A 22,453-nucleotide genomic window follows, 5' to 3' on the forward strand; every position below is an offset into this window, starting at 1 on the left:
CTATGGACATATCATAGCTGCTTTACATTCTGTATATTGTCTTGTTTATTTTTGTATATATCACAGTTACAACCCTTCTTACTATCACTACCCGACTGTTCATTCTGTACATTTGTGTATTTATATTAATCTCTATACACACTTTGCTACTGTTTGGTCTATCTGGTTGGATGCTAAACTGTATTCCGTTGTACTGGTACTTATTGTGTGCAATGGCAATAAAGTTGAGTGTGATCTACTCTAAAAGATACTCCAAAACAAATTCATAGCAATGGGCGCTGATGTACTATATCAACTTATCATTTTCTTAACGATAATACATCAGCAAACAGGGCGACATGGGCGACCCTTTGGAGTCCTGCGCCACAGAAGAACTACAGCAATTGACCTTATGGACAAACAAACACACGTTTGGATCTGAGGTCGGACTCCCGGTAATGGTACCTCCTGCTTTGGTTTCTGTACAACAACAACTGGCCATGTTGCAAGGTGGAAAAGCCAGCAAGGTTTCCCGTGCTTTGTTTGCAGCAGCGACTCCTACTGGTTGGTTAGAGGAACTGGAGGGGACAGTGCGACCGTCCCATGTAGTATAATGGCATAGATCTGCAGACTTAAAGGGAGAATCCACTGGTTTTCCCCATCAAAGTGTCTCCAGGTGTTGGGGAGTGCTACTGCATGTGTGAAAAGTAGTATAAAGCCTTTAGTGTCTCCAGAAGGATCTGTGTAAAGTCTCATAAATGTCCTCAAGTGATGTCACTTGAGTCAGTGTCGCTTGGGGCTTTTTAGAAAGAAGTGAGCTTCCCAGAGCCCGCTCCTCATCTCTGCTGCAGGCTAGAAGCTCCAGGCTACATTGGCCACTACTAGCGGCTAACACACCCCCAACTCCTTCCAAACTGTCGGGGGTCGTGTTGCATTGTGGGTAATGTAGGCGGAATGTATGGAATAAAAGACGCTATCTCTGGTTCTTCTACATAGATTTTGAAACTGTCAGACAATGTTATGGGAGTGCAATGCTAAATCTGGAGTACGCTTTTAAGTGTTGATTCTCAGTGGAATCAGCAGCCCTTTCACATTAGAGATTATCAAAGTTTGTATCAAATGTGGCTTAATGAAGCTTTGAGGTTTATATACAAGTGTGAGATTCACAGTTTTTGCAAATGTGACTTTTTATTCATTCATCATTTATTTATTTTCAGCCCATTATGCACTACATCAAGTTTAAGTTAGTTTTGGACATTTTATGTCTTCATCAGAGAATCACCAGTACAGAGATGTCAGGAAATGAGGGGCGAGACAGTTGGGGAGTGACATGCGTCAAAGGTCCAGACCGAGCATGGACCATGAAGCGTGAAACAGCAACTCTACGCAGAACTGGTAGTGAAAGACAGACGCCGAAGCGGCTGATTCTGCTATTCACTCTTGAAGCATCAAGTAATAACCATCAAATGAGTTGCATCCTGTTCATACAGTAAAAAGAAAGAAAATGTTACTGCAGGAAACACGAGGGTGGGGGGGGGGGGAAGGGAAAACAGAAATGTCTCACTCCTAGAAATGAAATTTGGATTCCCTGTAGCTCCGCCGTTCCATGTGATTGTTAATACATCTGAACTGCTGACGCGGCCATTTTAAGCCAGCGGGGTTAAGCTTCCCTTTGGCCTCGTCTTGTTAAGATTGGAGGTGAAGTTGTAAATTATTGAGTGAGATGTTGCGGGCTAAAGTGTAAGTGCAGTGTCAGCGTACTGCAGGTGTAGTCAGTGATCAGTGCTGATTGGGTAAAGAAGGAGTAGTTCTGTTAAATTATTGATAGAAGTGATCTACTTGTTAAACACAGACATGGATGACAGACCTGCTCTGAGCCAGAAGCACTTTTCTACATTATGCAACTCGGGTTTCTACACGGACGTTCACCTTAGTGTAACACACATGGATAGCCGCAGTGCATCCTGTGCATCGGTAAACTAGATCAAAAGAAGCGTTTCATAATTTGATCTGTGCTTTCAAGTTTCCCGTGAAACTTTATCCCCTTGATGTCTACTGATGTGTAGCACATCAACAAGACTCACATCTGGTGATCTGGGGAAAAAAAGAAAACGTTTGGAGAGATAACCTTCACTGTGTTCATTTCCTCAAGTTTGAGCAAGTTTCCATTAGTCCCCATCAAACCAAATCCATTACATCCACTGGGCTTGTTTTTGAGTCTGTCATTACTGTAAAATAGTGACGCTACATTAGAGCTCTCTAAACTTTCTCTCTCCCTCGTCATTAATGTCATGGAAGCCAATTGATATGCTTGCCTGGTTGTAATCCTCCCAACTCTGGTCGTCTCTTCGGAGAATTCTGCGGAAAAACAAATTAAAACTTGAGGTCTGACTGCATGCGGGTGGAAAATCGGGTGATAATGCTGCAGTATGCTGCTTTTCTCTTTTTCACTGTCTCTCTCTCCTGCTGAATTTTTTTCCCCTCCCTGCATCCATCCATCTTCTCTCTTGCTCGTATTTTGATCTCTATCACCACTCTCATTCCCCTTATCTCCCCCTTTCTTTACTCCCTTACCTCCTTTCTCTCTTTTCCTCTCCATTCCTTCTTCCCCCATACCTTTCTTCCTCCCTGCTCTTCCTTCACTTTCAACCCCTTCCTTTGCTTCCTTCCTCTGTCCTTCCTCCTTCTCTTTTACCTCTTCATCATCTTTCTTTTATACTTATCGCTCCTTGTCTTTACCTTCCTTTCCTCTTGACCCCCCATCCCTCTCTTCTTCCTTATCTCCTTCCCTTTTTATTACTTCTCCTTTTCTATCAACCCGCTTCCATCGTTTTGTTTCTGCCTTACGTCTTTCTTTCTTTATCCTTCTCTTCCTACTTGGCCTTCTCCTTAGCTACGCTTTGTCTCTTCATGTCTTCCACCTCTCTACCAGAGACCACCTGCTCTCCACCCTCCATCTCTTCCAGCGTCCCTCTTTATTTGTGAGAGAGAAAGAGAAAGATGGTATCGTGCAGGGATCACTGCAATCCAATTCTGATACCCCCATCAGCTGTGGAGACGGAGCGAGTGAGAGGCACTGAAAGACAAACAGTGGGAAAGAGACGTGAAGTCTTCTGGGGGAGAGATAATCTCTACTCCTTGTACAGTATATCCTCTTCAGTCAATAAGCTCTCTCTCTCTCCCTTCTGTCCTTTTCCATGTGGAGAGAAAGCTTTGCAGCCACCGCCTCTCTCTCCCCCCAAACTCTTCCACTCTTATCTTTCCTTCTCCCCCCCTCCCTCTCTTTCTGTCTTTACCCAGTTTTTGTATTCCAGGCACGCTGCATTCAGCAGGTGGAGCAATAGCTTTGCTGCTGCCACCTCTCGCCCCTTCTCTCCCAGACAGCCATCGATTTCCTATTGATGTGCCAGCAAGAGAGGAGGGAAGGAGGGAGGTGTGGGATGGGGAGGGAGTTAGATGCAAGGTAGTGGGGGGGGGGGAATGAAGCCCCTGAATGGAAGTTACATCAATAAATACACATGTGTACTTCAATCTTTGAGGTTTTTATTCTGATTAAGTTTATTGTTATTATTCACTAACCCTCATCACTCCTAAGCTACATTGACAAAAGTATGTGGACACCTGAAGATGACACCCATGTGTGAACATCCCATTCCGAAATAAAATCTGCTGCTGTAGATTAAAACCCATTTTGTCGGGTGACAAGGCCTGGCTCCGGTCCAGTAACCCTGGGAATTACGTCCATGTTGGATGATTCTGCACCTCACCATTTATGTCTGAAGTAGTGTGCCCTTCATGTAGCGAGGTGGAAAGCAAGGGTGGTGGCGGTCAGGGTGGTGGCCGGGCCTGTAGCACATCTGACTTTCACGCAGAAGAACAGAGTTTGTTTCACATTTTTACTAACTATAACCACGTTCTTTCCCTAACGCTAATCATGTGTTTTAGGTGCCTAACCCTAACCACACCTAACCACACTGCATTAGCCCTTTCCCTGACTCTAACAATACGGTAGTTGCCATGTGCAGATATTGTAGCAAGTGAAAATTAAAAACAATGTTGGCATTGGACGTTAAAAATCGTAGAATCGTCCAGTAACGATGTTCTTCTCTGGCAATATGGTTGCTGGCTCGCAGTCGTTGTTCCAGTTCATCCCAAAAGGTGATGGATGGGGTTGAGGTGCGGGCTCTGTCCGGGCCAGTCCAGTTCTTCCACACCAAACTGGGAAGACCATTATTGAGCTGGCTTTGTTCACGGGGGCGTTGTCATGTTGCAACAGGAGAGGTCCCTCCCCAAACTGTGGACACAAAGTTGGAATTGTCTAAAATACCATGAGGGTCCTAGTCCAAACTGGAGGGAAAGGGGGGGCCACATACTTTTGACCTTATAGTGAATAGAGCTCTGTGAAGAAGTGCAACCAGCCACGGTCTAAAACACAATACGACCACACAAAAAACATTTACACACACTGTGCAAAGGAATATGGAGGTGCATGTGCTCAGTAGCTCAGGATGCATCTACGGGGAATTGTAAGAAGCCCTTTCATAAAACCTCCTTTGGACAGACGTCTCTCAGGTTCGGGGATCAATATGTGGAGGTCCTCTACCACAAAACTAAAAATGGTCAATAAATGGGATCATTTTAAACTCAAAAGTTTTTGACAAAAATCAAAGTCTACTTTCTTAAACTGACTTCCACCCAGGAACATGAATTATAAAGGGGGGCAAGCTGAAAGCTGTTGACTTGTTTACTGCACATTAAACTTTGTTTTCGTACTAAACAATTCCACCTTTAAAACATTTCTATTCTGTGGTTTTAAAGCATTTACGCTTTGTGATTTGTGTATTTTTTAATATACTTTGCGGCTCACAGACAGCTAAATATGTCACTTACTGTTTCTTTAAAGTGTCTACGGCAACAAGGAAAGTAGAAACTCTCAACAGCGGACGCGTGCACTAGCTCTTAAGTGCTGCATGTAGAAACAGCGTTCGTGGAAACACTCAGAAAAGCCTCGCTGTGCTGCGTGCTGTGCCGAGCGAAGGCCCATGCAATGCGTGACCGGTGGTGCAAACATAGCTTCGGTTGTGGCAGTGGCTGATGCTGCTTGTTCCTCTAAAAATAAACACAACATAATTCTCATTATGTGCTCACCTGAGCAACCACATTGCAGAGGTTGACAAATACAAATGTTGCAACAGACACTAACGTTAAAGTTTGCACGTACGTACCAAGAGATTGCATAGCAACGGCAACGGAGGAAAGAAAAGCGCAGAGGTTTGCATACCAATAGCCTATTACCATAACTGAAAGGCTCTTAAATCATATCGACACTACTGAAATGGCACTTTACACAGATTTCTCCCAACTGATTTCACACAGACACTGAGAACAATACTGAAAACAGGCAGCAACATTCAAAATCTGATCATGAAACTAAAATGAAGGCACTCAGAGAAACAGAACACAAAGCAGAAAACACTGAACTACAGCACAGAATAGAAAACAGCACAAAAGCTACTTACAGAACACTTCTTGCTTTGCTCTTGGCACCACGCTGTGTCCATAATGAAGTCTGATTGCTGATATTGACTGGTTGGATACAGGACAGCGTCTGCTCTTTTTGAAGCTGCTGCCTGCTCCTCTGCTTTGGCTCGTCTTTGTTTTAGATTCTATTTACCTTCTGATTATGATTAGTGTTTCTGGATTCATCTCGTCTGTGTTATTAATCAATCTTTAAAGTTATTTTGGGAAAACACCTGGCCAGATATAAAAAAATAAAAAGACAGATAGGATTTAGATAACACCATCTGCAGCTATTTAACTATTTTTTAAATGCAATGAGTAGTTTCTTTTGGAAACACAACAATTCATGGATGTGTGGGGACATATTCCAAGTTTAATCAGTTTAAATCAGTGAGGTTCTTCTAAAAAATGGTGACAGTTGGTAAAAAAACAATAACAATATGTAAAAGAGCTCAGTGTTTTGCACTGCAATGTGACAACTAGGCCCACTTTTTCTCCAAGAAACAGTAGCTTGTGGTTTAAATGAATCTCAGTAACCAAACGTCATTTTCTTTGTAGCAGACACCTTTTTGTAATTAAGCTTAAAAAAATGTATTCTTGTGTTTTCTTTATTGACTGATTAAACAGAATGGACATTTGTTTCGTTCGCACCTAGATGTGCTTGTAGTACCTGCACGTGGAACCATCTGTTAGTCCGTTTGTATAATGGCTACGGCTTCTTCCTCCGGACTGTTTAAAGAACAGACGTTCATGCACACCTCTGTGTGCCATGTGGGCCTGTATTGATAAGCAAAAACAATAGTAATGCAGGAGAGAGTTTAACTTGCGTATGAGAGGTACAAGAGAAACATACACTGCCCATTTTGAAATAAATGTAGTAACATGACATAAACCTACAATGCAAACTACTTTTTATGATTTACTGTGTCGTGCAGGTGAGATGTCCAAACATGGCTGCTGACCAACTTTACATTTAAGTATTATTTTAAGTACATTTACTCAAGAACGTCAGTACGATTTTGAGGTACTTGCACTTAACTTGAGTATTCCCAATGTATGGTACTTATGCTCCACTACGTTTATTTAACAGCTATAGTTATTAGTTGCTTTGACTTTACATACAAAACATATGATCAATTTATATATATATGAAGCATCTTTATAGATTTAAAGCCCTGTGCTGAATACACCTGCTCAACCTGTTCAAGTTATGCAAAGCTCAACTGGGATTTATGTGACATCACCAATAAGAAAGACAAAGATGGCACTTTCCTGCAACAAAACTAACTCCTGAAAATTTTAGATTTTCTTGTGCACAATATATTTTCTTCGAGCATAGAATAAATATATATATATATATATATATATATATATATATATATATATATATATATATATATATATATATATATATCTTTCAGGGGGCTTCATAATTTAACAATACAAAAGGGGACATTATGCATAACACATACTTAGTATTTGCTACTTGGAGCAGAGTATTTTAACATTGTGGTATTGCTTTTACACCACCGATTATTTCGACAGAAAATTACACAAATGTTTAATGTTAATGAACAGAATAATGTGTAAACTGATATTATTTTTTTTTGGTTTTGCTGTTAAGTGACACAAAACTTGATCTGACTGTCATGTTGAGAGCAAACCTTCTCAAACCTCCTCAAAAAAAAATAATAAAAAGAAAACGACTTTCCAATTTATTACAGGTGTTGTGACAATCGCAGGAAGGAACCTGAAAAGAAATTCCACGTGTATTATTTGACTGACGTCTTATGCAACACTAAAGAATCCTGTCAGGTGGAATAACCCTTTCATCATGCTTTCCATGTCTGGTAATAACCCTGGGCGTGTTTAGTTCCCATCATTTGATGTAGCTGCAGCGTTGAGAACCCTTTGTGTGCTTGTATGTGTCTTCTTGTTCCCTCCTCTCTTATATCACTGTTCCTCTCTCTATTTCTGTGTCTCTCCCACCGACCTCTCTAAGGTCTATGACATGAAATACATATTGAAATCACAAGACACTGCTGAATGTGTGTGTGTGTGTGTGTGTTTATGTGTGACAGCTGCTGCAGCTCGTCTGGGGATGTCAAGGCTCTTATGCACACGCAAACACACGCAGACGCTGTAAAAACACATGCACATACTTACTGAATTGTTTGTCTAAAGTTCGACACACAAGTCATTTTTGTATATTTTGTGTATATTCTGTATATTTCTGCATTACTGCCCACAAACACACACACCACTGTGCATTCACACATGCTCATCATGTTCCTTCCACAGTAATATTAACCCAAAACAGTCAGCAGGGGGAAGCACAAGCTTCCTGTTTCAGCCCTGTGTGTGTGTGTGTGTGTTTCATGTTCTCATATCCCGGTGGGGACTTTAACCTGAATGCACACTAACCCGTGGGGACTTGTGTCACTGTGGGGACAAAAATTGACGTCCCCATGGGTAGAGACTGCATTTAGAGGGTTAAGAGGTTTTAGGGTTCAGGTTACAATTAGGTTAAGGTTAGGGTTATTCATACGCTGCATCATTTGCACTCCAGTACTATGTTCTGAATACTGCAATAACTCATCTACTGCACTGGTAACTATTTCCATAATTTGTACTACTTAATATTCATTGCACTGCTGTTCATTACTGTACATATCCATCAGTATACTTCTGTTTATAGTAATGCCATCTGTATATAATGTCCATAGCACCACTTGTAAAATATTTTCATAATACTGCTCTATCCTGCATTTATGCTCACACTTTATATCCTGCACTTGCTTATTGCACTTCTGCTTAGACCTAAACTGCATTTCGTTGCCTTGTACTTTGTACATGTGTAATGACAATAAAGTTTAATCTAATCTAATCTAATTATCTATATTATGTCAGTGACTGTCCCCACAGGGACAGTGAAACAAATGTGTGTGTGTGTGTGTGTGTGTGTGTGTGTGTGTGTGTGTGTGTGTGTGGTGTGGCTGCAGGGTGGGCTGGTAGCATGTGTGTGCACATGTGAATTGTCGCGTCCGCATTTGAGAAAGAGATGAAGTGACTGGGAACTTGTGTCTGCGTGTAAAACAGTAATTATGACAGTATGTTTTCAGACGTGTGTGTGTGTGTGTGTTTATGCTTGAAAATACCGTGTGACTTGTTTTTTATCCCTTGTGTTTGGTTGACATCGGCTTTTATTCCTCATTGCTTTGGGTCCCACAGCTGTATGTGTAACAATAATAACTTGCAAAATCAACCTTTTTTCCCTTTACATGTTTTTTATTTCTTTTCTCCTGACTATCAAAACTCGTTATGTAGAAAGGTATAAAAGTGGTCATTCAAGGACAAAGACATGTACAGTACGTTCTCCTACAGAGGGATGTTACTTATGTTCAGGTCAGTTAGACTCCAGAGAGGTCGAACTCCCTGTTAGACCTCAACAAACTGTTGTAAAAGTCCAATAAATTAAATACGAATAAACGTATTTGTGCTTTGGGAGGAGTAGTGCTGCGTAAAAAGTCCTGTCAACATTAATCACAGATATAAAAAATTGTATTTTACCATGTTTTACAGCTGGAGTCTCTGAGAGCCTAAACAGAAGTAATGCATCATTTTTGTAGCAGACCTCTGAAACATGTCATCAGTTCAAAATCATGTTTATAAGCAAATCTCATAAAATTAGGGAAAAGACATGAAGTATCAAGGAGATTAAACAATGTATTTTTGTCTCAGATCAACAATTCCTTACCCAAGGCGGATTTCCAACTTGGCAAAGTCGCCATCTTCCCGGAGGGCATTGTGTTCATTGTGTCAGTTGTTTTAGGTAATTTGATCAATTTCAAATTCGTCTGGGAATATGCACCACTTAAACACAATATCAACCGAACTGATAAGAGCCTGAAGGTGAGTTCTGCATTATTACTACTCCTGTGGAGCTGTTTTGTGGACGGGCACTGTGTCAAAGTTTACAACCCTTCGTAAATACATTTTTCTGCATCTCATTTTTGCCCCGGGACCCCCAAGTGGGTTTATCCACTAATCATGGCCTAACCTTACCTGCGACTTAACCATACCGAATTTCAATGAAGTAGAATAAAAACTGTTTGTCATACAAAGATATTTTAGAAATATTATTAAAAAGGCAAGAGTTTACGTCGAAGTCTAAGAGCTGTAATAGCAGCTCTGTGAGGCTGTACTTGGGCACAGTAGTGGTTTGAGCTAAATGCTAATATCAGCATGTTTAATGCTCACAATGCTAAAATGCTGATGTTTAACAGGTATAATATTTACCATATTAGTTGAGCTTGCTAATATTTCACTAATTAGCACACAGCAACACAAAGTATGATGGTGCTAATGGAAGTCAAGGGATCACCAAAGTCATTAGGTTTCATCCTCTGGGGACCATGAATGTCTGTGCAAAAGTTCATAATAATCCATTTAATAGTTGTTGCGATATTTCTCACCAAAGTGGCGGATTGACAGACCATTGATGGCCATTGCCATCCCTACAAACACAGGCATTCAACGTTCATTAACATCCTCATTCAGTGTAACCTGGGGTTTTCCAGAATTGACCTAAACCAGCCTGGTCGGTGTTTCTTCCAGCTGCCTTACGAGTCATAATCTGCTGTCATTGTCTCTTAAAGCTTCTGGCACATGGTGTCATTGCAATTATCAGATCTTACATTACATACTTCTTCCACAATCTACTACTGAAACACGAGAATGTAAGGCATGAAGAAAAACAAATGATGTAATGCTGTCAATCACTTCGTCCGACCTACAGAGAAAAGGTGCGGCTGGTCGGAAAAATCCAAAAGTTGTTTGACAACCTTTTCTCATTTCCGGTTGTTTGTTCATTTGCCAAAGTGAATCTTACATAACTGACTCACATGTCAGTTTTATTGTTGTAGTAAATAGCTTTACTTTGGGGGAATTACCTAAAGATCATGAAAACTTTCCCTGCTGATGTCACTGTGCTGATTTAAATCCTATCAAAACTATTATAAGCAATAGATACATGTATGTTTTGACAGACGTTTGGACCACTTGGACTAGTTTATGATCTGTCAGTAGAAAATAACACTTAAATGTTGAATTAATTTAATTTGAACTGAAGTGACCTCATCCCCAATATGTCTTCACATGGTCTGACTTATTTTCATCTTTAAACTGTAACTAATAGTGAGCCATATATAGGTGCCCTTAAAAAGTAAAGCCATTTAACGCTGACTTTCAGCTGTTTGACTTTGAAATTAAATATGCATCACTGCCTCTAAAATAAATAAATGGATAAAAGTTAACACAGAAGTCTCACAGTTTCTAGATTGAGTTCATTCGGGCGTTTCAGGTGATATAGCATGAGTGCAATGTCCACTGTGAGTTGAAGGACGGACGTTGGAGCCATTAAATGAAACGCGCCCATGCTGTCAGTCAAAAAACTCATATCTACATAGAGTAAGCTTTTTGTACTGTACGTAAGGTTCTTATAGGGCGGCCCTGAGGGCAAAACACAACATAAAAAATGAAAAAAAAAAACCACATTAACAAACCTTGATTTTCTAAGAACTCTGAATTTACTTGGGTTCTGTCCAATCAAACGAGAACTGTTGTCCCTACTGTATTTTTTCCATTTGTGAAATGTTGTTGCGTTTTGATTTTTGTTGTTGTTTTCTGATTTGTTGTTACAGCAGTGTTACTGTCGTATGTGGTGCAGTATGTGGACCCAAATGCAGACGACCAGGAAGCGTTATGAGAATGAAGTAGTCGGATGGCTACAGTGTTTATTGGGGTGAAGTGGCTTACAGACAGGTACAGGCGGACAGACCGGTAGGCGACAGGCAACAAACAGGTAACAGGCAAACAGGCAGAGACAGGTCCAGGTACAGGGAAATGGGTTACCGGCTGCAGTGGGGGGAACCAAGGAAGTGAGTCCAATGAGACTACCCAAATCCAGTAGGGAGCAGGCAAAGTTCAAAGTCCAGAATCCAGACACGGTCCAAGGGAGACAAAGAATCCAAAACAGAACTCACGGTAAGAATGCCGAGGAACTGGGCACAAGAACCAGGTACAACGAAAAATGCACCAAACGGCGACACACACACAAATGTCATGAACACATACACAAGACAGGAATAACAATGATCCGACACTGAACAAAGGAAAATACCTGGACTAAATACCCTAAGGGAGGTGAGACAACGAGACACAGGTGCAAACAATCAAGGAAGGGCCAACAATCAAAACTGGAGGGAAAGCAAACAAAGACAGGAAGTAAAACCACAAGACACACAAGGAGAGGAGCACACTACAAAATAAAACAGGAAATGACAAAACCTCAAACTACAACAGTTACAGATAAAAACTCAGGGATTGAAGTCACTCCCTTTTAATGAGGCCAAACATAATATAGTCTATTTTATTAAGAAGCTTTTGGCTGCCGTGTCAGAAAACGTATTCCAACATTTTAAGGACTGTGCTTAATTTTAGCCATGCTAGTGGCACGGCTGTATGGATGGCAATGTCTGTCTGCCAGTCCAGACTGAAATTTCTCAACAACTATTAGATGGATTGCCATGAAATTTTGTACAGACATTCATGTTCCCCAGAAGATGAATCCTACTAGCGCCACAAGCAGGTAACAATTCCCGCTTATCCAGTGAAACATCTCAACATCTACTGGATAAATTAGTACAAAATTTGGTACAGATATCTGTGCCTCCCAGATGATGAATCCTAATTACTTTGGTGACCCCTTGACTTTTCCTGTAGCATCACCATGGCGTTCACATTTATGGGTTTGAATGAAATATCTCAACAACTGGATGGATTGCCATAAAATTTGCTTCAGACGTTCATGTTCCCCTCAGGATGAACTGTAACAACTCTGGAGATCCTCTGACTTTCCATCTAGCGCCATCATCAGGTCGACATGTTAACATGTCCAGTACTTTGGTTTATGACCAAATACCTGCAGAACTACTGACGTTCCCATCAGCCTCAGCTGTGTTTACTGCAAATTAGCAAATGTTAACATGCTAACATGCTAAACTCAGATGGTGACAATGGTAAACGTTATATCTACTTAACATCAATATGTTATCATTGTCATTTTGCACATGTTAGCATGCTGACATTGGCATTTAGCTCAAAGCACCACTGTGTGCAGCCTCACAGAGCTGCTAGCATGGCTGTAGACTCTTAGTCTTGTTAAAGTTTTCACAAAAAGCAGCAGTGTATTTAAATCTTTGAGAGTGTCTATAGTAAAATGAAACATCCATTTAAACTGTCAAGTGTCTCATCACGCCTTGGTCTTTCTGCTCCAAGCTCAGTTTTACAGCATCTACTCTTTCCCATCACATTACCGGAGCCGCTGTCACTTGACAACATAAAAGCAGCATGAATTTTTAATAAAGTGGTTTTGGCCGAGACTAAGATAACAGGAAGCCAAAACGTAAATGAGGAAAGATAAATACCCTGTAATTCATGACCCAAGGGGCTAATTATGTAATTGTTATTGATTATGTAAAAACAACATATTGGCTCCAGAAAGTTGTTCCCCCAACTGGCCATGCTTCACATCACAGCAGAAGCAATGATTGATGCACCTGAATTACAATTTTACTTGCTAATGTTACTGAGCCATTTATATTTTGAGAAATGCATGCCTGCCCTTAAATAAATAACACATTATTAAAGCTGTTGGCAGACTTCCTTATTTCTGCACAACCAGAGAAAACTAGGCAGATGTTTATCTTCTCATTTGAGTTTTCCCAAAATTTTACTGTTGCTTCAAAGGTGGGGTATGTGATTCTGGAGAAATCCAATACCATGACAAATACCATGATATACAGCTAACAACGGCACAGCAAGTAATGTTACTAACGTTAGCTAGGTTGTGGGTTAGCTTAGCTAGGGTGTGGGTTAGCAAAATGACCCTACAGTTGCTGCTGCGAAGCTAACAGCCAGAGAGGACGAGAGAGACGGTGCTCCAGACAGCGATACTCACAACTCTCCTGTGTATTGGACTAGAATCCCATACCCCACCTTTAAGAGCAACTAACATAAAATTGACTGTGTCTCTAAATACACCTGCAATTTATGTTCTTAGTCAAAGCACCCAGTGGTTAACAGGTAGAAATTCAGTGTGTTTGCTAGGGTTATTCTAGGTTGCCAGATAGTCACCTATCCCCCATCCCTCAGTGCCTTTCTCCTCGCTTCTTCACAATATACTTCAGAAGTGTTTTGCAGAAAGACAAAGATGGCAGGAAGCCAAAACATAATATGAGGAAAGTTAAATATGCTGTAACAACGACCCAGTTAGTTATTAAGTAATTGCCATCGTTTTTATTTTAGTCTGAATGTGCACGTATAGCTGACATGAATATGAGGCAGATTTGATGGCCATGTAACCTTTTAAATTAGGCTACAAAGAAAAGCTCCCCAAACTGGCCACTCTTCAAATGTCACAACAGAAGCATCAAATTAAGGCCATTGATTGATGCACCGGGTTTTTGCTTTATGTGTTTGTTTCCTGGTCGGAAAAGAAAGATCCTAGAAGAATTATTTATGGCCTGAGAAAAGCATGCCTGCCCGAAATAAACAACACATCGTTAGCATTGTCAGAAAACTCATCAGATTTTTCCTCATATTTCAGACAACAGATAACATAAAATTAACCATTTGTTTGTTTAACCATTTCTCTAAATGTACCTGCAATTTTAACTCTTACAGTAGATTGCCTATTTCATATATTCTATCCCTTCACAATGTGGATCAGGCCATTTTTTACCCGGTCATAGAATCCCCTTATAATTAGTCTCTATACCAAATTTGAACCACAAATATTTTGCCATTCATAAATACCCCATTAGTCATTAATCCTGATGACTGATGTCGTTGGGTTTAGGCTGCAAAAACACTTCAGTTAAGGTTAGGGAAAGATACAGTAAACCCCCTCATGCTTCAAGTGACGTATAATATATATATACATATATATATATATAATATAACATTTTGTGCTTACCATTTTGTGCTTATCTTACCAGATAGTTTCCTCTTTATGATGATAATCTGTGCTGCATTACCTTTCCCTCAAAACGGCATTTTCAGGGGTGTTGTCACACTTAACTTGTTTACTACATTGTTAAAACTTACACCTTGTCTACATTGGCCATGTAGCGAAAGCTGCATGTCGGCTGCAGCTTTAGCCCTGCGTCAGTGTTTTATAGTCTTGTGATACCTTTACATTCTTTGTATGGATGTTCTTGCAGGTGCAGATGTCTCTACAGCATGTGACGTCTGTTCCCTTTGTTCACTATCTATGATGATGAGTTTGAAACTTTCACAGTTTGGAGATACCTCAAAGGTCTACAAGAGCCTGCCTAAGTGGGAACTCTGCTTAACGTAACAATACGGTGGAAACACGGGCAGTTTACATGACAGTACAACATTGTGCACCAGCTCTACAAAAATCAAAAATTTGGAAATATTTCAATATTGGCACATTTTGTGTAACTTTTAGGAAAAGTCACACAATGTCAGGCTAAAACAATGTTGTTGTTTTTATTGCACTCAATCATCAAAACAGTTTGTAAAGGTTAATTTATTATTCAGAGCACCCAATGAGTGAACAAGCAGAGGTTCAGTGTCTTTGATGGGGCTTCTCTGGGTTGCCAGAAAAATCAGGTATCCCCCATCCCTCACTGCTTCTCTCTCTGTCCCTTCATCTCTGTCTGGAGGCATTGATTGATGCACTTGGGTTGCCACTTTGTGTATGGGAAGCACAGAAATGAGATGTTGATCTTCACATGTTTTTCAGACTGTTACTTTAACCTTTTAATGGACAACAACGGGAATTTATTTTTTGCAGTTCTTAGTTCCTTTGGACAGTACCATTTTTTCTCTACTGTACACACAGATTTTAATTATGAGCCTCTACCAAACAGTAGACTCATTTACAGTAAATGTGTACTTTCAGCAATGTGCATGAATTTGTCTCTGTTAAAGACAGAGAAACAATTACAAATAAATGAAATAATACATAAGAGTCATATGAAAACAGCAAAAAAGTCTAAATCTGCAGTTTAGTCGTTGTAGGACCTGCTCATCCACGTGGTGGTGAAACAGTATTTTGGGTGATGGATCCTCTTTTTGTGGTTTTCTACGAACAGTCACTGACTTATTTGCCTAAAAGTATTTCCTATACACTTCAATCTGTACACCCTGGGGCAAGAGTTGCACCACCTCCAGTGATCAGAGGGAGGTTTGTCAATGTTCACAGCTGTTATTGTGATTACATGTTGCTTTGTTGAATCATTATTACCAATACTATCACTCTCACCCGGGATTTATTTGATGAGTCACTGCATTTTCATTGAAAGCTTCTAAAAATGAAATTAAAATAAAAAACATATGGATATAACTTCAACAAACACACAATGAAAAAACCATTATATTTATCACACTGACAACAGCACCCTGGGAATCTGTCTTGGCCTTATATACTTCAACCGCAATGAAATACATTAGGCCAATCGAGTTTCAGGTCATGTTAAGTACGACACATTTTTCAGTAAGGTATCATAACTCGAAATGTGCTCTAACAAACTGGTGAGAAGACCATTAAATGGTTGAAAGCAACTTACATAATGTTAACTGGTTTTTTAAATCTTTATACACTTTTATGTTCTTATTCAAAGCACCCAAAAGGCGAACAACCAGATGTTCAGTCACTCTGATAAGGCTTGTCACACGGTTAACTCGTGCGCTGTAAGAGTGGGTTGCACACTGGTCATACACACACCAGTTTCAGCAATCCCATTATATGTCTATTCCATCAAGCCGCCATTATAGATTAGTTGATCTAGTTGTGTCGTTAGTCCAAGCCATCAATGCACCATTCAATGAGTCACTCTCTGAGACTAAGTGTGTTAACCCAGTTAAATGAAAGAGTTCATATGGAGTTAGCATGCTAATCTTGCTAGAAAGTGAATCATTTCTTGGCCATTTCAGTTTGCCCATTGAGTCACTTCCCCAGTAAAGGAACAAAACATCACACACGCAAATTCATGTACTTGTACATCCAGTGAAAATTCATTCATTAGTAACATTTCGCCTGCAGTTAGCAAATGTTTGTAGCATGCGCTCCCATCCATGTTACCTGCAGGTTAAAGGACCAGACTGCCAAACAGAACATGGGAGAATACATCGTGTCTTATACTAAGGGGAACCCAGATGGTGCCATGCTGGTTTGAGTACAGAGGGGGATTTCATGATTTTCAGAGGATAGCTTTTTAAAGTCCCCCAAACAACATCTATTGAGCTTCCTGTATAAAGCCGGGGGTGGAAGCGCCTCAAGGGATCAGTTGAGTGCAGATCAGTTCAGCTGCAGGCAGCACGAGCTAATTTCCTGATAGCCATGGGCCTAGTCAAGGGCTTCTGTTGCCTGCTCAATTTCCTTGTGTTATTTTGACATTTTTATTTATTTATTTATGTCATTTTTGTATATATTTTTTCCACAAACCACATCAAAACCAGCTTGCACTGTCCACATGTACCACTGGGCCAATTATTACAAGGCTACTCTGTATCCAGGATTGCTGGCTTGGGTCTACTGACAGGAAGCCAAAACATAAATACCCTGTAAGTCATGACCCAGTTTGTAGTTAAATAATTGGCTTTGCTTCATCTGTTAACATCAAATTTAAATATGCAGAATTTCAACTTCTCTCCTAAGCTCTCTTTTTTTCAAATATATTTGTTGGCATTTATGCCTTTATTTGACAGTCACAGTGAAGAGAGAGACAAGAAACGTGAGGAGCCGTGGATGATGTAGTATGCACTGTAGCCATTAGGATCTTTTTTCATTCTTCCCACAGTTAATTCTGCCACTTTTCATGTGTACAACTAAGTGCAACACTATGAATTAGTTTGAGAAGAGACTGTCAAAGGTGTGCTCTGTTCTTCCCATTTATCAACCAGTAAACCCACTTTGTACTTCACACTTATTTTATTTTACACTTATACCCACTTGGTACTTAATTTATTTTCTGACCTGTATTATAGTAAAATGCATTTTGATAACATTTCTAGCGAGAAATGTACATTTTATTTTAATAATATTCATTCAGTGAATGTATATTATCTTTAGGTTGTTAGTTAGGCCTATAACAAAGATTCTTTCAGGTTTCTGCCGTTGCAATGGTCGTTGCTATGGATGCTTTTATTGCTGTCGCTCATGTAGCTTCCATCTGGAAGTATTTTCCTCAACACTTTTCCTCATTTCTCAACACAAAACACTAAAGTGTATTTGATAATTCAACAATGAGGGTTATAATGTTAAGGGCACCAGTTTTAATTATTTCTCCTTCGACTCTGAGAAATACATTTTTGTTTGTCAGTTTTGATCAGTAATGATAATGTCTGTGATCGATTGGACAAGCCTAGTGAATAGACTCTTGATTCGCATTGGTGGGGAAAACGAGGTTTCAAGCTTATACTAGTTATAAATGTAGGCCTACAGTGTAAATGTGATCTGTGTTATTGAACGCTATAGGTTACAGCCAGCTCCTGGGCTACTTTTATTCGTTATTCTAACAATTATGCTGTAACGTTAATGCTAGGCTATAGCGGTCCTATAGCCTAATCAGTTTGAAGAGATATTTGCATACTTAAAGTTGATATAGTTTTGTTTTGTTTTATTTATTGAATTGAATGTTTAAATCAAAATGGAAATTGAAAATGTAATGAAAAATGTCACCTACACACACACAAGCTTATCGTATGCATTTTGTAGTTTAGAGTTTGAATGCAGCCAAGTCATTACATTTTCTTTAATGATATATATTTCCTTTACTTTGCAGCATCTTCCCCCAGCCACCTCACCACCTCACCAAAACTACAGAGTCGAGCCTCTTTAAAAGAAAACCCAAAGGCTCTTTTAAGAGCCATCCTTCTCTGTTCTGGTCTATTCTGTTCTCTTCTCTTCTTTTCCCAATTCATTATTCAGTTATTCTACTTATCTCTGTCTATTTACATCTATCTCTTTCTTCTCTCTCTGTGTCTGTGTGTCAATGGCAGGCTATACCAATAAAAATATTGGAAGCTGCACTGCTACTCTGGGACAGCTTTAATGAATGAACCCCAGCTCCTGCTGCTCGGCCTCGTCAGCGCCGGCGCAAGAGAGACAATGTGGGGAGACCCCTAACCAGCAGGCTTCAAGAAGGTTGGTTCCAATTTTTTGAGATTGAGAGTTAATTCTCTTGTTGTTGTGCATTGTTGTATTACCAGTGACTGCTCCTACCTCATAGTAATTGTCAGTGAATTGAATAAATAGCAATGAGGTTTTGTAATCATGTAAGATTTGTTTGTCATTTTAATTTGGTACAGCTGAAGAATTAATTCCACGGGTGACTGAGCACTGGGACAACACAAGGAGTTCAGCTGCAGGTCAGACTGTTATGTTGAGTCAAGTTTAGGACCCAAAAACAGAACTCAGACAGGGAGGTCAAGGTAGGATGTTCAGACAAACAAATGTTGGACAACCAACTAATAAAAAGATACTGTCCAATAGTGCCTTATATAGAATTGCCTTGGCTTGGTCAGGGAGGTCGCAGGAGCAGTGGCGTTCTGCCCTCCACACATCCCTCTTTTTTTCATACTTCCCGAGCAGAAGTAGGGGTCGCAATCAATTATCAAATAAAACAAATGTCCGCCATTTTTTTGGTTTACACAGGAAACAAACTTGGCATTCACATGACGTTCAAGGTGCAAAAAGCTTAAAATGCATAGTGATAACACTTGAAATGACTTAAGAAATTGACGTGTTATTCATACGGCATTTGATGACACCAGGCTGAGAAGAGCATCTCTGAACACACAACACGTCAAACCTTGAAGCAGATGGGCTACAGAAGCAGAAGACCACACTGGGTGCCACTCCTGTCAGCTAAGAACAGGAAACTGAGGCTACAATTGGCATGGGCTCACCAAAATTAGTCAAGAGAAGATTGGAAAAACGTTGTCTGATGTCTGATGAGTATCGATTTCTACTGCGACATTCAGACGGTAGGGTGTTTGGTGTAAACAACATGAAAGCATGGATCAATCCTGCCTTGTATCAATGGTTCAGGCTGCTGCTGGTGGTGTAATGGTGTGGAGGATATTTTCTTGGCACACTTTGGGCCGCTTAGTACCAAGTGAGAATCGTTTAAACGCCACAGCCTACCCGAGTATTGTTGCAGACCATGTCCATCCATGTCACACAGCTCAAATCATCTCTGGCTTCTTGAACATGACAGTGAGTTCACTGTACTCAAATGGCCTCCACAGTCACAGATCTCAATCCAATAGAGCACCTTTGGGATGTGGTGGAAAGGGCAATTCACATCTTGGATGTGCAGCCGACAAATCTGCAGTAACTCTCTGCTCTGAGGAGTGTTTCCAGCACCTTGTTTAATCTATGCCACGAAGAATTAAGGCAGTTCTGAAGGCAAAAGGGGGTCCAACTCAGTACTAGCAAGGTATACCCAGTGGATATTACACAATACTTGCAGTAAAAAAAAATTACGTGAATATGAACTTTAAATGTTCCTCTGTTCCACTACTGATGTGTATATAAGTTTTACAATACTGTATATTTCCTTTTATTTTTTATGTAAATCTTTATTTTTTATTGTTTATTTGGACCCACATTGGCTTCCACAAAGTAGTCGCCAGTCTTCCTGGGGTCCGCACAAAAACAATAACAATGATGTAAAATCACATAGTATCAATAAAACAATAAAAGACAAAACAGGCCAAAGATAAAGATCAGTAAATAAGTGAAATAACTCTATAAATGAAAATAAATGGCAACAAAAAGGGAAAAAAAATCAAAAAGTTTCCAAAACAGCAATAAAACCACCAGATGACCAGTGCTCACTTGACATGTATTATACCTCTGACATAAACGTGTATATAGTTATTCACAAAAGAAGTGTATTAATTTTGCAGGAATAACAGAATTAGCCTAGTCAGTCATAACAGAAGAACTTTTGCAGAACATTTCATTGAAACTGCTCTTCCCATCATGGAAACGTTGTGATCAATCTGATCAGACCAAGACTGTCTAAATGTATGTCTGTGATTGAATTTTATTTGGTTGTTGTATTCCACCACCATGCAATGGTAGTTTACATTTTTATATGTGAGTTGTTTTTTTAAAGACACCTGCAGGATACATGTCTCCACTTTATGCCTTATTCTTTGGAGGACCTTTAGAGGACCCCATGATCACTAAAATGGGTGCTCTTATTTCTACGAGTGTCCTGTCTGTGGTTCAGTTTAGACAACAAAAGCACTTAGTAAACATGTCATGTTACATCACTTTTAACTTTTCAGTATTTAAACAAAATCACAATTTTTTCCAAACCTTACTGTCCTTTAGTATCCTTTGGGCTCTGCGCAGACACCTCACTGCACTGATATCACTGATGCTCGGTAAGTTGGTACCAATGGTCTTCTGAGCAGTTTTAATCACCGGCTGCCCTCCGGTCCTGGGCCATGCACATCCCATGCCAGTTTGCGATGTTTCCAGTCAGGATGCTTTCTGTTGCTCCTCTGTAAAAGTTAACAAGAACTTGGCATGGGAATTTTGCCTTCTTAAGTTTCCTTAAGAAATACAGCCATTTCTGAGCTTTCTTGAGCAGGTGGAGATGTGAGAGGACCATGTCCGGTTCTCTGTGATGTTGATTCCCAGGAACCTAAAACTGTTCACCTGGTCCACCTCAGCTCCACTGATGTAGACAGGGGTGTGTGTCTTTGCCTCCTTTTTCCAAAAATCAACGTCGAGCAGTAAGTTTTTCTCCGTGCACCACTCTGCAAGATTGTTGATTTCCTCCCGATATGAAGTCTCATCTTTGTTTGTAATCCGGCTGATGATGAAGGTGTCATCCGCAAACTTCACCACAGAGTTGTCTCCATGTCGGGGGGCTGCAGTCGTGGATGTACAAACGTGAACAGGAGGGGGCTGAGCACACAGCCCTGGGGGGCTCCAGTGTTCAGCACTAGAGTGGAGGAGGTGTAACCGCCAATCCGAACTGTCTGGGGTCTGTTTGTGAGGAACTCCAATATCAGTTGGACACCAGAGTGTGGTACTCAAGCCCAGAGTGCTGAGTTTGCCAATCAGTTTCATGGGGAAGACTGTGTTGAATGCTGAGCTGAAATCAACAAACAACATACTGATGTAGGTGTTGTTGTTCTCAAGGTGTGTGAAGACTGAGTGGAGGGCAGTGGAGATGGCATCCTCTAAGGATCTGTTAGTTCTGAAAGCAAACTGGTGAGGGTCCAGACTGGCTGGGATGTTGTTCTTTATGTGCTGGAGAACCAGTTTCTCAAAGCCCTTCATCATAATGGGGGTGAGAGCCACAGGGCGGTAATCGTTATATTCACTCTCAGCAGGATTCTTCTCACAACCGCTGTTTATACTGACAGTGGCCGGTCTTCTCGAGGTGGAGTAGACTTTACAGCTGACTCTTTGTTGGGGAGATCAAAACGATCATAAAATGTGTTTAGCTCATCTGGTAACGTGGCCTCACACATGATGGGGGCGCTCCTGATTTTGTAGCCTGTGATGTTTTTGATCACCTGCCACATATCTTTGGTGTTGTTGGTGTTGAGGTCTCTCTCCAGTCTCTCCTGATGTCTCAGCTTTGCCTCCTTGATGCCAGCTGACACTGTTGGATTTAACTTGTGAGCATTCAGTTACTGTAAATGTGTTTACTTTTTCGACATGCAATAACTTCAACTACATCTTATTCATCGCTTCACTCAATAGTAAATGGGTAAAGACTGTGAAACCATGTCATAGCTGTTATTTATAGACTTTCCACAGAGGAGGAAGTATACTCTGGTATTCATGTGTGTGTGTGTGAATGTGTGTGTGTAGTAGGTGAATATGTGA

The 22,453-nt window shown here is 40.4% G+C and overlaps 1 long non-coding RNA gene across 3 annotated transcripts in view; it reads left to right on the forward strand.

The window, feature by feature from the left end:
* LOC122866355 overlaps positions 1–20,920 on the forward strand; it is a 37,542-nt gene extending 16,622 nt beyond the window's left edge. Inside the window, exons 2-4 of one of the 3 annotated variants that reach the window (XR_006375678.1) lie at positions 18,592–18,736; positions 18,901–18,960; positions 19,366–20,920. This is a non-coding gene — a long non-coding RNA (uncharacterized LOC122866355). Of the gene's footprint in view, positions 1–18,591; positions 18,737–18,900; positions 18,962–19,365 lie in introns of those variants that run through there. The other 2 variants (XR_006375677.1, XR_006375679.1) reach the window with 2 other exon arrangements.
* Positions 20,921–22,453: the final 1,533 nt, after the last annotated feature.

This window comes from Siniperca chuatsi, linkage group LG2 (assembly GCF_020085105.1).
Source record: "Siniperca chuatsi isolate FFG_IHB_CAS linkage group LG2, ASM2008510v1, whole genome shotgun sequence".
In the NCBI taxonomy this organism is placed as follows: domain Eukaryota; kingdom Metazoa; phylum Chordata; class Actinopteri; order Centrarchiformes; family Sinipercidae; genus Siniperca; species Siniperca chuatsi.